Here is a 17,514-nt window from a genome sequence, read left to right as displayed (position 1 = left end):
TGTACCGGTCTTTTAAATTTGTGCATGTGTCCCTTGAAGAGCCCCCCGTTAGCGTGGGTTAATGTGGAGCCGCTTCTACTGCACGTTTCCGCAGAGAACAAAGTTATAACATTTCGGCTCAGAGCGTCTGTGTCATTTAACCCAGAAAACACGCCCATCGGCATGGTTAGGTGACGCTACCTTTGATAGCGCTTCCCAGTTGTATTTAGTTAGCCGGCAAGGGGTAGACGGCGCTGACTCGTCATCGCGTGCAGACCGGCGATCGACGCAGAGCTCAGGAGTGAGTAGGAGGGCAGGTGGGGGAGGCGCGCAGCCGCCATCTGTGGCACGCTACAGCCCACACGAACGGCAAAGTTCGGTAGGGGAGCAGCGCACCTTGGAACTACACCAGAGGAACGATTGCACAACATGCCGGCAGGCTTTGATCTGTAACTGCAAGCGCCAGACCCTAATCAGTCCCCACCTTTATATATATATATTTCATAAAAGTCTTCATATATATATATATATATATATATATATATATATATATATATATATATATATATATATATATATATATATTTCATAAAAGTCTTCATATATATATATATATATATATATATATATATATATATATATATATATATGTGTGTGTGTGTGTGTGTGTGTGTGTGTGTGTGTGTGTGTGTGTGTGTGTGTGTTTGTGTGTGTGTGTGCCTTTAGACGGAGCCCTAACCTAAACTACCATTGTACCACGACGGTAAATTGCGCAAGGGGCATCACGAGAACAGTAATGAGGACGTCGTGCAAACGCATGAAAGAAACACCTGTGATTTCGATCACTTGCGCTTTTCCTTCCGCCACTGTACTCTGTTCGGGAGAAGAGCTTGACTTGGGCGCGTCGATGGATGAGGCACGGAAATTTTGTCGTCTTTATTTCTTCTCGTAAGTTGATGGGACAAGCAGAGAAAGTGAGGAAAAAGCTTGATTGGGCTCACATTGCCTTCTGTTTTGCGTCTTTGTTTTTTCGCCTTGGCAAGAAATTGGCTTTCAATAACCCCCTGCAGATAGTCAGGCGTACAGGTGACCGGAGGCATCCATATTTCGGTCGATGCACGAGGTAAAGAGTTTATCAATTTGTCTTGCGTCCGCCAGTAGAGATGGTTTAAAGTTTACGCCAAGAAAACTAAGCGCGAATATATCCGCAATTTTCAAGTAAGGACCAGTGCACATTTCATAGCGTTGTTGGCTGCACTTGCAACAACGTATGCCTATTGTGAACCACATTCCTTACCCCTTATGCAATACCCCCCATCAGGGGTGGATTAACAGATATGGGGGCCCGGTACAAAAAAGTTGAGGGCCCTAAACTCACCACCAAAGTTACCAAACTTATACAGTAATCCTACCTACCCCCGTGCTATCGCGTCTAGTGCAAGGCGAAACCTAAGCGCCCTCGTAATTTTTGATAGAAACATCAGACGTTTACACAATGAAAAAAAAAAGTTTAAAACTGACCTCAACAGCAGTAATGACCGAGGAAAGTTGATTTACCTGCTGCAAAGAGCTGATTTCCAATTGAAAGCCAGCTAGAACCCGTTGATTAAACTTAACCACCAATTTTTTTTTTCATTTTATTTGGGCGAATACAAAGTTGCCTACTTTGACTGGCGAAATATGAGGCTGACATAGGATTAAGCGCACGATGTGACGAAGAGCGTTTGAAGCATTCGACACTGCAAATACATAGGCTTCAATGTTTATCATGGAAATTAAGGAAGAATATGATTTGACTATTTTTCGTACCAAACATCGAAGTCCGCAGTTTTTCCACCTCTTGAGAGGCCTCTAAAAACCCAGCGCCCAGTTCATTTGAACCCTTTGAATCCTTTAAACCCTGGATAATCCGGCCCTGCTCCTAATGTGGGGCCTTTAAGGTAATAAAGTGAAAGTGAACATCTTACACCACGTAGTTCTCGTCGCGGATCCCGGCGCGGTATAGCGTTCATCAATGTTGACCAGAACATTTGGCGTCGACGTCCTCGGCGTTGTGAGGAAGAAACCACGTACATAGCTCTAGCAGGTGGTAGCTGGCAGGAGACAGGGCTGTGCAGCTTATTGCTGTGACATCACGGGACCATGTGACATGGCTAAATCGACAGGCGCGGCGAACTTGGGCTTCGCCTTTGAGATGGTTGGAGGGTGAGATCGCAACTCAGGAACTTTGCACTCCGTGTTAAACACGATGCCCCTAGGCCACACAGCCGACCACGTTCGTACGGTTTGGTTGAATAGGAGATTTATAGGTTGGGTAATCCTTTCATGACTGTAGAGGGTAATCAACTTCTAGCCATAGCACGGTCACTGCTTTCAAAGCAACATTGAGTCCGACGCAGGTGCATATCGAAGGAAAGCGATACAAGCGCAATGGGACACAGGCGTCCGTTCGCATGCCCTGCCGCGTGCTGGCTTTACTGCCTGGCCGGATCGGATGCAATGGCGTTTTGAAAGCAGTGATCATGTTACAGCTAGAAGCTGACGGCCCTGTATGCCAATGGTTATGTCTGGGACAAGAGATGCGATGATATAAACGATTACGAATTAGGTGAGTAGGAATGTCCATATGCCTGAACGAGGATCCGCAAGGAGATCAGGCAAACGGGAGCCTTCAACGCTCTCGAGTAATGCCCTTAGCGGCGGAGCTTAGCTGTTCCCCAAATATTTCTCGCCTTCGTAACATTTTCATCTGAATAACAGAAAAACACATTCCAGAAAGTGCCAAGCATTTTAAAAGCATTTTATTGACAAAGCAGGGAGACGGAAATGTGCACTGGGAATTATTAACAGAAATATTAAGTTAACAATAATGATACTTTATTAATTTCAGGACCATAATACAGGACGCGAACACGCTAAAGTCACGTTTGGACTTGTAGGGGGCGTCCGGCAGCAGCAACAACCTCACTATGCTTTATACTTTGTTGTATTTGTGCAGGAAAAAAGAAAAAAACGTTAGGAATCACAATCTTTCGAAGTTTTGCAATGACATCATGCAATGCTCTGCAAGTCATTAAATCAAAAACACCTTCAGAGATAGATAGATAGGAATGAGGGTATAAAAAAATCGAAAACAAAACGCCTTCAGGCAGTTCAATAAATATATGTGGGACAGAGTATGACCCATCATACGCAGCAAGGTTTCCAGACATGCGCTGTGGCACTTTCGAAGGACGCCAGCCGGAGAACTGTTATGGATGCTTTGGTTGAGATGTGCATAAAAGGTCCAGGTCGGAAGTTCGAATGAATTCGCGGAGATCGAATGCCTCGATTCGAGCACCTGTAGCTGCGCCCAGAGTTAATTTTTTCATAAGATAAGGCTCGCTATGTGGGGTTTACATTAATGTTATTGTGGCCGCCGTTCAGGAAAATCATAAGCATGACAAACAATTTGCGCATTTATCTTCTCTACATGTTTCACTGCACCAATATGCGCAATAAAAGTTACGCATTGTGCATGATCATTCACCTTTTGGGTCATGTTTACCGTAATCTTAATGGTTAAAATGACGTTACGACAGTGACCAACACAACTCCAGTGACGACGATCTTCGTGACTGGGGAATATTATCCTCATCATCATAACTGTTTAATAATACAATCACTATCAGGATCACCATCTAGGGTCATCGTAACATTATTATCAACTGTTAACATGTCATCCTCTCTAGAACCGAAATTTCTCATCATAATTGCTGTCATCTTCACCGTACTGGTTGTCAAGATATTGATGCCGCTGTTATTGACGATGCTGAAATGATCTCCACAGCCCAAACTACCCTAATCGCCATAAAGATCTGTGTACAGTGCACTGTAGGGTATGCGAATCTCTCAGTGACCCCTACATGTCGACGGCTTGCACCACCAGCAGCTGCGGTTGGTTAGCGAGCTCCTTACGCTGGTCACTTCATTCCGCCTTCGGCACCCTGAGCGCTGTCGTGCGTCTCTCGTCCTGGTCAGTCTCGTAGTGTCTATCTCATTGCGGTGACACGTTAGATGAGACACTAATCCACTGCCTTGGGGCGGTGCGCTCGTGTGAACGTCGCTTGCCTGGCACAGCAATGGAGAATAGCGTAGCGAACCTAGTGAACGCGCTTAGGGACAGACAGCACTCAGAACACCGGACAACCAGAAGCGGATGTTTTAAGCGAGGGAACGTTGTCTGATCAAGTGACGCGGACTGAAATGCGAGACGTCCTTTGCGAGCTTAGCGTAGCTCCGAAGCACCGCAAGCTCGAGCAACAAAAGGACCTGGTAACGTTGAGCTCCAGTGAGCAACGTTGGTCGGCATTTCGCGGCTCCTGGGCGGATTTGGCGTAGAAATGGGAAAGCCAAAACAAACAAAGTGCTGCGCTCTAAAACAAACAAAAAAACCCAGTCTGTGTAAGAGCTCCTACTTCTACGGGAGTGAGTGTTGTCTGCACAAACAAGCTTGTTATTTTGTTTTAGTGGTAGTGAGTGCTTTAGCAGTTTTGTTATTTATTTTGCTGCGTATACCGTAAATAAGTTTCCTTTTTGTTTTTATATCCTCGTTCATTTATATCTGTTAGGTATGTTATATTATGTACTGTTCTTTGCAGAGTTACACATTTACACACATTTCAGGGGTTTATATCGCTCATCAATGTTACTTCTTCTAACGCTTGTACTTGTTAAACTGTGTATCTTCAGACCAGGTGGTTCTTATAAATTGGTAAAAAGGAGCATCTGGAGCCGCTATGTGGCACCAATCTCTCATTTATTGTTCATGTAAATAAAAACAAAAACTAGGAAATGGCGGAAAAGAAGTTTTTTCTTCTTCTTTTCATTTCATTTCATTTAAAACCTTAAAGACCCCTTTCGGGGTATTACATAAAGGGTGAGTTAACAAATAAGTTAGATCTATAATGTTCGAATGTGTGAAGTTACAGTTGTCGCAAACGTCGATGGGCAGGTGATGACAGCAATGACATGGGGAAGGCCGTTCCAGTCGATGGCTGTTCGGGGAAACAATGATCCAGCAAATGTGGCGGTTCTACAGAGTGGTCGTGCAATACGAAAAGGATGTGCAGTACGGTGGGATATGCGTGATGGTGGGGTTATGTAAGGGGGATGATTGAGGGAACTATGAAAAAGAGAGGCTAGCGATGCGACGACGGGCGCTAAGGCTCATAAGATAGGATTGAAATTTTAATGCTGTTACGCTGGTAATAAACGAGTAATCAGAGTGAATGAATCTTACAGCGCGATTCTGTAAAGCTTGAAGTGCGTTAGCTAGATATACTTGATGCGGGTGCCATAATGGGAAATAAAAAGGTGTTGAAAAAAGGGTAGATATTTTGCCTTGTCGGTTGATTATTTCAATGAAAAAATGTTGCGCAAAAAAGACACAGGCAGAGAAAGTATGATTTCAAGGCTTTGTGCATGTTGCCTTCAGTTTAGGTGTATATTTTAATTTGAAAACCACTACAAGATGCCTCGACGAAAATAGTAGAGAGGAACTATAATCTCTTTTTTGGAGTTTTATTAATGGGATTTAACGTCTCTAATAGGCTGTTATAAAGGGCGCCAAAGTGGACGGCTGCAAATAATTTCGATTTCATGGCATTCTATAACGTGTATTTAGATCCTACAGCAGACGGGAATCTTTCATCTCGCCTCCACCATAACGCGGCTGCCGCGGTCGTGATCGAATTCTAATCCCCAGCTCAGTACTCGAGCGCCAGCGCCATCGATCGTCTGTCAAAAAAGCGTCTTTCGGACGTTCATCCTGCGAAGAAGTGGCTGAAGGCAGGTTATTCGAATGCTTTAGGCCAAACACAACTAATCAGATTTAATCCTTACCTTTAAGTCGAACAATATAACTGTATGTGCTACTCTGCACTGAACACGACGTCAAACCACAAATGATCTTGCCCATGTAAGCTGCTCCGTCCGAGTAAAGGCCTTCTTGTGGTTGTTGTTATTTAGGTTGTCTTCGAAGAGGCTTTACGATAATTCTAAGCTAGGTATATTTAAATGAACAAGGGGAAATCAGACAAACGCTTCCAACCTATATCATGCTGCGCTGTCTTACCATGCGTACATCACAGAGCGAAAAGAGTACTCCTAGTGCGAGAACTGGTTAGCAGTAAGAAAAGTTCGCCCGCGGCTTAACATCTGGAAGCACTTTCTAGGTGCGAAACAGCCACTCTTGAAAGAAGAAACAAGCAGGAAAAAACTAACAGTATATGCAAGTACTGTGCACGTTTTATATAATCTCACAATGCGATACATTCGTTAATGCATCTGTTGGGTAAGAGATCAAGGAAAGCATCAAAATGTTTGTCAGCGCAGCCTTCAAGTCAAAGAAGTGAGTCAGTACAGTGCAGAGGAGAAGAACACCACCAATACGGGTAAAAAATGAAATGAATATGTATTTTGCGGATAGTGTCACTTCAGAGCTGCAAAGCAAACTTGACGCTGTCTCAGGTCAAGTACATTCGCTTTGCTTGGCTTGAAGCACACGCGCGTGAAGTACCACACAGAGGAGGCCTTAAAAAAAGGCCTCGTTTTGGACACTCACGTCATACGTATAGAATATTATCCGTGGCGTGGCGCTCGTGAATAGTTCGTGGCTACGCTGAAACCATTGTTCTACTGATCAGTCGAAACAAGTCAGAATCGCCACGCGACATTGTGACGATTCGTCACTGTGGTGTGACGATGCGGTGTGTGAAGCTGAAAAGAAGGGAAAAGGGGCTGAAACGCTGGAACCTGATAAGGTAGTAGTGTAAGTCACGGACAGCAAGCAGCAGGTGGTACAGTTGCAGGTAATTTGCGCCTATTACGTTTATTGCATATGCTTGAGGGTCTAACCTTGATTAATAACAATCATTCGCATCTTTAAAGAAACTGCTTGAAATTACTGTATTGTATTTTCACTATTAATATTCATTGCCAAATCATGTTTGCGTATGCTGTATGTCACTGTTGTACATTACTGTATTGTTCACTGCTGTTGCCCTTCCTGCTTGGATCTCACCAATGGTTTGCAGTACGTACATAAATAAATAAATAAATAAATAAATAAATAAATAAATAAATAAATAAATAAATAAATAAATAAATAAATAAATAAATAAATAAATAAATAAATAAATAAATGAAATTATTGATGCTCGTGCTTTTTAGCGAATAAATAATGGTTGTTTTATTCATGAGTCATTTTTTTCCCCGAAATTTGTGGTCCTTAAGAAAAACAACGCAAAAAGAAGACTCCGTCGTTTTCAAGGCACTCAAAATTTTCGAAAATTTTGCATCTATTATTCATCTATAATCTATAATGTGGTCTCGAAGGCCATTTTTCGGTAATGAATGCGCCTTGTAGATTGGCTATTAAGGATAAGCTATGCATTCTGTCTGTTGGTCCAGGCGATGGGGGGAAAGTGGTTGCACAATCCTTAGAAATATACCAGAAAGAAAAAGAAGCAAAACGCAGCAGAAGTTCACGAGAGCGAGTTGTCAGGCTAGTTGGTATTGCATACCTAACGAACAGCGCTGAGAACGAGACGGAACACGAAGAACGAAGAAGAAACAGAGCACAGACACAGCGCCTGTTACTGTGTTTCTTCTTCGTGTTCCATTTTTTACCCAACACTGTTCGTTAGCTATACGTAACAGAAGGTCGGGGATGAGCAAGAATAGCAGTACAAATAAAAGAGCTGCCAAAAATTAACTAGCCATAACGTGTGCAGTGACAGACAGTCAAAGATAGTGGAATAAAGAAACCCCAACTAAACTAGCGTTCAGTGTCAGCAATGAACTTGAGCCCCTTGGCTATATAGCATTAGCCAGCACATGACGTGGATAACTGGCACTTGGAATCCTAATGATGGCAAGCCCATCCTTGGTGCGGTATACCCTTGGCGCATTATCCTCGTGGTAACAAATAAGTGAACGGCGTTGCTCGGCGGAACCTTTATAAATGTCCATATATCTTGCACGCCCTGTCATGAGTTGTGTAAGCGTCGCAGAAACAGGATTCTAAGCCTGAGTAGCAACGATAGAAAACCAATTTGTAACTATTCACATGCGTATAGCAAATTAGGCAGACTGACTTTGGTGCCTAACAGGGAAAGAGATTACTGTGGGCGCAATAAAAGATATAAAATATTTTTTTTTGCAAAATGTTATCAGTAAACATGGTATCTTTCAATTTACATAGATGTTTTCTGTGCTTTAGCTCCGGTTATACCTAGTGTGTCGCGAAATCTTGTACGTACGGTTACACGCAGCAAAACACTGTATGAACATGTTATACGGACAGATGAACTGTCTGTTTTGAACATATTGTTACATATATGCCCTGCGCGCCGCTGGATGTTGGAGAAGAGGACGATAAACAGTAGTGACGCGAAAGGAAGACGAAGCTTAAGAAACCGTTGGGACTTGCCTGAACACTTGCTGTGTTCTGCTCTACTGTGCTGTGAACGCTTGCTCATCACCTGCTGTGGTTTCCTGTGCTAGCCTTCTGCCCCGTATCATCTTGGTGGAGGTGCCGGGTGTCGATTCCAGTACCTCTCAATCAACCCAACTAGCTTGACACGTAACTAAACAAAACTGAGCAATTTTGATTTATTCATAGGCTTTACTTACGTAAATAGGAGCACATTGTTTATTCATACATGAAAAAAGTGCAAGAAAGGGAAGATGGTTGCTTATTCTCGAAGAGAAAACACCAGACCTGGTACTGCTTAGTAGAAAGTTTTTGTGAAACATATATCGACTAAGGTTCTCTTCTGACAATTTCTTTCGACAACCGGTTCAAGTAGGTATATCAATAATGTTTTTGCAATCACGAGGTAAAGCTACTTCCAATAACCTAATTTGTGTATGATATTCCATGATATCGATATTCAGGTCATCTAGTATTGCGACATGAATTTTGTGTTGACTAATAAACTCGATTAAATGCTCAATAAACTGGAAAAACGAAGCCAAATCCCAATGATTGGGGCGGTATACAGAACCATGATAGTTATATATAGTTTTATATAGAATGACAGCAACTTCAAAATGGTCAGTCACAAGGCAAAATACCTCCTCAATATTCCAAAACGTATACACTTCTATATGAACAGGAATACTCCCCCTCAGCGTTTTTGTACCTCAAACTGTGATACGTCTTCGTACTCTTCAATTGGCATAACATCCCCCGGACAGCTGAATGAAGTTTTCATAAGTACAATGAAGTCAAATTTGTATGCTTCTGTTTTCATTTGACCTTCATTATCTTCCATCTTATTTCGCAAACTTTGAGCATTTAAGTGGTAGATTGTTAAAGACTTGTCTACTGAGTAGTTAGCATTTCTAAGTAAGCCTATAAATGTGCTAGTAATAAAATAACGCATGGTGTAATACTGCGCGTAATAATGTAGCTGATCATTGTCTTGGTCAGGAGTACATTGCAGCGGAGGGCTCGGCGTACTTCGTTTTCATCTTCGTCTCACCAATGGCGCGTGTCGGTGGCTGAAGCGACGACTATTACCACGGTACGTCCCCCCCCTGGAAGAAAAGGAGCCATCCTGCCGATTTATGGCGAGGAAAGCACACAGGAGTCGTAGTGGGGCTTCAGTGTAGTGTTCTAGAGCTTCAGTCGGTTGACATGGACTGTTTCGAGGCTACGCGGCGACGCAAGTCCGCAGAGGGTGCGACGAGCTCAACTATGCTGGGACACCAACCAGGTGCCCATCTAATCAAAGGGACTAGCCACCACCACCACCATCACCATCCATCATCATCAACATAATCATCATCATCATGTAGTTGACAACAGATGTTTGCTGAAGACTCAAGTATAGGCCGTGGTACCGAGCAAGAAGCTTCTTTGAAAGGTCAGGGGTTGTGGAAGGCGCACAGAGCCACACCAGAGAATTAGGGAGATATGACGAAGCCTCGCCGGTGTCACGGTGGTGTTTTTGTTGCCACTGGTCTTCTGTTGTAAGGGAGCAGAAGAGCTGAAGGCATTCTTTTGCGTACGTGACGGCGTCGGAAAGTGGCGTCGATTCGGAAATATCAGGGTGCAAGGGTAAAAGTGTGCCCATGGTGCAGTAATAAAGTGGAACGTTGAGCTAGTTGGTCGAACATTTTGCAAAAAGGCAGCAGAGCAGGCAACAAGACAGAAGAAGCACACGGGAGCAAAGACAACCCTGCACTGACAACTATATATTAACCAGAACCCGCACATCTTTTCCCTCCACTGTACCTCTGCAGCTAGCTTCCTTAACTTTAATGTCCTGCCGGCAAGCGTAAAAAGCTATTTCCTTTTTTAACAGTACCACCGAAGGCGTGCTAACGCATTGGTCTCCCAAGCCATAGTGCAGGGTGGCTCGCGCCCATATAGGAGAAAGAGAGAATCCAGTGGAGCTCTGTGCCACGGTGTTATATGCGTACGTAACGCAGGGAAGAGCCCGGTCCGAATTGGAATGTCGGTGTTGACGCACATGCCCAGCATGTCAATGAGAGTACGGTTAAAACGTTCCGTCAGGCTGTTCGTCTGAGGGTGGTAAGAGGTACCGGTGCGGTGTATGATACGACATTCCTTCAGGAGGGTCAGATAGGAAAACGCGTCCGCGGTAGCTGAGCAATTCGCGAAGGGAACCATGGCGAAGGACCAGGTTCTTTAGAAGAAATACAGCGACGTCGCGTGCGGAAGTAGATGGTAACGGTGATGTCCCGGTATATCGGGTCAGATGATCTACTGCCACGATAATCCAGCGGTTGCTAGCGGGAGTGGTAAGAAGAGGACCATAGAGGTCTATGCCGTTGCGATCAAACGGAGGAGCAGGACAGGTAAATGGCTTCAACGAAGTAGGGGACTTGTTTTTCGGCTTTGGCAAGACGGGCAAGAGCGCACGAAATGGCGGACAAAGAGGCACATTCCGCGCCAGTAAAAGCACAGACGCAGGCACGTGTAGGTTTTCAGCACTCCACCATGGGCACACTGGGGATCAGCATGAAAACAGTCGGCACGGAGATACGAGCACTTCGGCAAAACAATAAACTCGGTGGGGTACGAAACGTCTTCAATAAGAACACGGGTGCGCAAGCTAGACGATGAGGGGTGAGGAGGAGGGACACACTTTATTTTATCGAAGGCTTCGAGGCACATGTCCCGGCCAACAATAGGCGTAGCAAATCGGACAGTTGTCGGCAGTACGCCAAGGGTTCGTATGGTATGGGCGGAACCTTGAGGAGGGGCTTGAAACGAAGGTTCAGCCTGCGGCGGTGAATGGAACGCAGGGACGTGCGCGTAGGGACCAGCTGTGGGTGAGTGTCGGCCTAGACGTTACTTGGGCGGACATTAGAGGTGTCGTTACAGGCGGCAGCACGAGGTTGGACGTCAAGACATCAGCGACGTGTTCTTGCACGACACGGCGTATAGTAAGGGCGAAATACGGAGCCAGTTCAGGAACGAGGCTGCCAGAGTCTTGAATAAGGGGAATGAGTGAGAGTTGGCGCGCGACCTCTCAACGAATAAAATCTTTGATATGCTAACTCAGAATCTCCTCAGAGGTTGTAGAACCACCCAGGTTCAATGCGGATAGGGCCTCGTAGCACACACCCGAGCACAACGTAGAAGCGCCCTCGTTGCGTACCTCGTCGTAGCCCTGGCAAAGCTTGACGACTTCACTAACGATGGTAGGATTTTTCGCTAGCAGCATCTGAAGGGCGTCCTTAGTAATGCATTTGAGGATGTGTCGGATTTTATCCGCTTCCGGCATGACCGAGTTGACACGTTAACCTAGGTCAACGATGTCCTCAATGTAACTCGTGAACGTCTCGTCGGCGCGCTGAGCACGAGCATGAAACGCTGTGCGGCGCGAAGCTTACGCAGTGCCAGGGGGCCAAAAAGTTCCACAAATTTTTTAAATTTCTACCAAGATGACAGGTCAGCCTCATGGTTGCAAAACCAGAGGTTCAGCACATTCGTCAGGTAGGATATTGAAACGTGCATTAGAAGTAGAAGAACAAGGGGATTTCGGCGAAATGTCTCCCAGGTGGAGAGATTGTTCTCGTGGTTTACCATGTCCTAGCGGAGTCCTCAAGCGCAAAAAATACGTTATGGAGCTTACGGTCGTCGCATCAGCCGTTGTAGCGGGCGACCCACTCCAAGGTGTCCAGCCAGTCTTCCGCATCTTCGTACACGTCGCCATGAAAAGATGGCGGTGTTCGCGGCGTGTGGTAGAGGATAGGCGCCGGGAACCTACCATCTGTGGCTATTTTCGGTGGGACCGTCGGTCGAGGCTGCGTCGTCCTCGTCAGGGTAGCAAGAGGTCCGAATTCATGTGACTGGCCGCGGATGCGACGGCTTGGGCGCCGATGGACCGGTGTGAGTTCCGTGTTTTTATTTCGTATAGGCGTACACACGTCGGGAAACGCACCCAGCACGACTACACAAGATGTGTAACAGTTGTTACACAGAAGGACTACTGTAGCCGCAGAGTGAGGGCACCGAGAGAGCTGAACCAGAGAACGAGGCACCAGGAACGGGCCTACACTTCAACATCGTCTACGTCTACTTCTTCCGATTGCGCTCCTTCTTCTGCCTCTAATGCACGTGTGAATATAAATAACGTTACTGAGCTTGTAAGCGTCATCTCACTTGTTGTAGCTGCTTATTCTTTCATATGATGACAGCCAGTCGTCGATATCTTGGTCGGCCGTGCCATTGAAGAAGCAAGGATCGCGCTGCCGTACGACGCCAGAACAAAGGATTGTGGGTGAAACGGCCCGCAATGTCGACTCGTATTGCATGGCGGACGCAGAGGGCAGTGTACGACGTCGGAGTTCCGGTGTGAATGGGATTGTACCCCGCACCTCCAGCAATTGTATTAGTGCGTTTAATAATGTAGCTCAGAAGGACTGCCTTAGTGAGGAGCACCTTGCAGCGGAGCGCTCGGCGTACTTCCTTCGTCTCACCAACGCACCCACCGGTGCATGTCGGTGGCTGTTGCGATGACGATTAGCATCGTGCAATGGTAACAAAAAGATGATCCATGTGTAATGTTTGTACACTAATCCAGACCACACTAGCTTATTCAAATCTTCCTCGCACCCATTCCCGATGGCATTTGACGTCACTGGCGCATTCGCGCTAGGATGTGCTGCTCTCAATAGTGGTTTGAGTGAACGAAATCAGTCATGGCCATGGCTCCATATTCCCGTCGCAGCGGCAGGCCTATATGTCTACGATGTTTTCGTCACCCGTGTCAGTCAGTCGGCGCACGGGACGGTACAAGGTGCAGCTTACTCGGCGCGCTTGCTGCAACCCTCGTCAACATATCAGCCTAGCGCTGGAGCGGGGATGCCGAGTCACGGCCGCGGCTAATTTCGTTCACTCAAACCACGGTTGGGAGCACCACAACCATGGCGCGCCAATACATTAGTTACGTGAGAGTTTTTTTGCATTTCGCGGGCTTTCTTTACCGCTCGGAAAAATATATGTGAGGCTTTCTTTATCGGAAATAAATAGAATGGGGGTTATAGAAAGTGCTTTTAAATTCGCATATCACATGTAATGTCTAAAGGCAATATTCAGTAAACTATAAAATCGTAATAATTGCTAATTAGTTAATTACAAAATAAAAACAAAATGCTTGTAGAGTGCCAGACGGCTGGCACCTGCATGCAAGCGGTTTTCTTGGCCTATGCCTCAAATGTTTGACCTTTAACCCTTAGCTTAAGTTAGCTGGGAAAATTTGTATACCATTGACGCGCACGTATGAAATTTATCCTACATACTGTACCTATACAAGAAACATCGGTTTATTTATTAGTAAGATCCCGTTGACAGACTTCAGACTACACGTAGCTTTAGAGTATATCACATGTTCACGTCTTGGGACTGCTTTATTCGTTTGCTCATTTAAAAATAAAACCAGCGTGTCTGTGCTTTTAACTGTTATTGATGGATAACAAGCAGAAAAAGAAAGAGCTTAACCCAGACTACTACATGTAGAAAATGTCGTTCGCCGAACTTGCTTGTAATGCTAAAGCGTTATCTGTTTTCTGCTGTATTGTGCAGTCAGCATCGACACTATATTTTATTTTCAAAACGTTTCGGAGAAGAGATTATCTTGGTCTGCAATGCGCATCTTTTCCCCGTAAAAACGTGCTCATACCAAAAGAAAACCGCAAAAACGGGAGCAATTCTCGCAACAGTCAAACGTGGCGAAGTTGGAGCCGTCTGCTTTACTCTCACGTCCTCATATTTCCAGTGCAAGATAAACTCCACGCACAAACATCTCGTGCAGAAAAAACAAATATTTGGCTCAGGTTTCTCCGTTTTAATGACCGGAAAGAGCAAGACCGTACCGAAATCGAAAGGCTGCAGCATGTAGCTACAAAGTCACGCTCGCAAGAAATGTTTATCGACTTCCTCCCGGCTCAATTTTTGAGGCTTCTTTTTATCTTCTCTTCCTTTTCGCCTTCTTTTACGATAGAATCCAGTCAGGAACGGCGACCGTCAACACCGATCTAGAAAGAGGATGGGCCGATGTTGGGAAATAAAAACTAAATATATAGAAGAAATGGAAAGCAGAGAAAAAATTACCGGCGGACTCAATTCCTTGCCAGCTGACGGGCTTCGATGAACCCTGGGCACGCCATGGAGCTCAGCGAGCAGTGCGTACTACATACACGCATGTGCAGTGCGGAGAAGGGCCAGGCCGTCAGAGCCTCGCCTGGCGTGTGGTCGGTGCCTCGACCCTGTTCGTGATGCGCCCTCATCGGCTCTTCCGCTCTTCGCACTTGCGAGAATGTTCGCTGCGTTTGGTCAGTTTCAGTTTTGCTCTGTTTGCTGAAGCGCAAGCTGACAGAACCGGATGTGGCTTCATCGAAAAGGCTAGCCTGACGATGCCATAGGACTTTCGTCCCAAATGACAGCAGAGAAGTTTGTGTTGTGTTGTTGGATTCGACGCCGAATCTGTCACGCACGCGATAGCTTCGACGAAGGCGTCATTTAACCAGACAGGCCGCATGGGCGGCAAGCTTGTATTGCTTTAGAGAGCCATGCTTTCTTTGTACTTATTTCTTGTTTACAAATTTTATTTCTGAGAGACATCCTTGAAGCCTTTCTTGTGGCAATGTCTTGCCTGTTAATTTAATTTTGTAGTTTTATACCTTTACCTCCCTTTCTTATTGTTTCCACTATTGTGTTGCTTTACTGCTACGGTACTGCTACCGCAACTAATATTAACGAAATAATAATAATAACAATAATGATAGTGAAAAATAATCAACATTAGCGGTAGACGGCTGAACTTCTTGCCCTATAGCGAGAGTTGCCAAAATTGTAATCACTGAATGATATGCGATCTCTACAAAGGTATATGTATATGAATCGATGAGAAGTTGATTAATAAATGAGATCTGGAATCTTCTGAGACTTTGTAGCGATGCCTGAATATAGGTCGGGCTGAATATAGGAATATAACAGATTTGCATTGCAGTCCTTGGAAGCAAACTTAACTCACCCCTGCATGCAGGTCTACGACGCCCGTGAGAAATAATGAGAGTGCATTGGAGAATAAAACCCTGCTCTACAGAATGGAGCAGGCTCTGATAAGTATAATATTGCGGGCGTGAATAACATTCGGAGCACAAAAGAGCGCAGATCGGTTAAACCTGCCCCAGTCCATCCTTTTGGGCTGCCGAATACAGCCTGCAGCCCACGGTGGAAGTAGTCCCACCTGTGAGTCATGTCTGACAGTGCATCGTTCCAATCGGTTAACAACGGCGACGTTTGAGCCAGAAACAATGAAGAGAAATAAAGATATCAACTATGATTATCGCATTTTACCATCATTTCTTCCTTATGCGATTTCTGGGCCATAGCCGCCACCTTTGGATCTTAGGCGAATGCCTTTATTGGCTCATCGTTGACCGTCAGTCGGCAAAACCTGTCACAATAAGGCTTAGCCGGCCGGGCTCTCCAATCCCTTACGGCGCGGTTCAGGTGCCTTTTCTTTGCTGTGAGCCATACAAAAAAAAAATATATATATTTTAGTTCTCCTTGTTTAGCGTCATGCCAACTTGGTTACCGTAGAGATCGCTGCCGCTGACGTCATGTCGCATACTAGCAACAACGTGACGTCATGGGAGAAGGCGGCGGCGCGATGAGTTATTGGGAGCGAGCAGTGGCGTGGGAAAAAGACCTAGGGAGGTCGTGCGCGGGGAATTCGCTTCCACCGTGCTATAAAGGCGTTCATCTCACCGCACTTTAGCAAGTCCAATGTTTTCACCACCATCATCATCATCATCTGCCTAACGTCCTCTCTCTCTCTTTTTTTTTTTTTTACAAAGTCCTTTTCTTATCCCTCCTAGTAGCCTAGTGCTGTATCAGATGCGAACACCTTATTTCCATCTGATATTCTGATAAATGGAAGGGTGATACGCCCATAGAGACAAGGACGAGACAGGAGCACAGCAAGTGCCGCATCAATATTAGGTGATTAGGGTGACGGCTTGATTTTCTTTGTCGGTAAATGTTGTTGCGGCAGAGAAGCTTCTGCACGAACTGAAAACTAGTACCTGCTGATATAGTGGCCGCTGTAAGGAAATGAGGCCTGCAGTTCTACCCTATTTCCTCAGGGTTTTCCACAATCTGAAAAATGTGGCGAATTGCTACGGTGTACTGCTTGTTTTCTTCACCCCGTGTAAGTTGGTCTCATGGTGCCCTCGGACCACATTCCAAGAAAAGAATACGGCAGACTACGTGAACTGCCATGCCACTCTTTTCATCAGGTGCCTGTCTGGCGCAGGGTACGAAGTCTCCCTAACCCATGGGGAGGGTATACATCGGTCACACAAGCCTTTGTTTCAGTGATCGTCTAAAAGAACACCACTTTTTGTTGAAATCATAGTGGCTCGAAATTGCCCCTGAATTGTTGCGCATGCCCCGATGGTACACGCATTAAGTCATACCTTACTTTGATGTCCGGAGGAGCTGTGATGAGGTGGCACATGAGGTGGCCGAGACGTTGTCTATAAAAAAAAGGAGAAGGGTAAAGATTATGAAAAGTATTCGTCAATAAAACTATCAAAACGAACGTAATTTTTTGAACTGCTCATAGTTTGTGATATTGTAGCATACGCGGAAGACTAGGACGTCCAGAAGGTGTAGAAGAAAGAAGAAGCCCGCTAGCACCAAGACTGAGCTCGAACCCTTTTACTGAATCCTGAGCCCTGCCTCGGACGCAACTTCGAGGGTCCTCGTCTACGCGACGTTATGACGCTTTGTAACTATAAAACGTGCGCCTTTTTTTTTTTTCAAATAAAAATTTGTCGCGAGTAAGCAACCTTTCGTTTACCATGATTGATAGACTCACGCACAAACTCTCTCTCTTAGACATTCTGGAGCCTCTTTTCTTCACTTGCTTTCTGTTCGGTAACCATTACTAACAATGCCATTACTGTCCACCCTTCTCATTGCATGCCGAGGCCATCTCTATT

At 45.3% G+C, this 17,514-nt stretch overlaps 1 protein-coding gene across 1 annotated transcript in view; it reads right to left on the bottom strand.

The window, feature by feature from the left end:
- LOC146180358 (beta-1,3-galactosyltransferase 5-like) overlaps window positions 1-17,514 on the bottom strand; it is a 277,397-nt gene that overhangs the window by 114,869 nt on the left and 145,014 nt on the right. Inside the window, exon 2 of the mRNA XM_084579552.1 lies at window positions 16,987-17,046. The gene's annotated coding sequence lies outside the window, so the exon portion shown is untranslated. The remainder of the gene's footprint in view (window positions 1-16,986; window positions 17,047-17,514) is intronic.

This window comes from Amblyomma maculatum, chromosome 9, assembly GCF_055883805.1.
Source record: "Amblyomma maculatum isolate TAMU_Amacu chromosome 9, ASM5588380v1, whole genome shotgun sequence".
Taxonomy (NCBI): Eukaryota; Metazoa; Arthropoda; class Arachnida; order Ixodida; family Ixodidae; genus Amblyomma; species Amblyomma maculatum.
The sequence above is the reverse complement of the archived record's forward strand: the minus strand, read 5'-3'. Positions and strand labels throughout refer to the sequence as shown.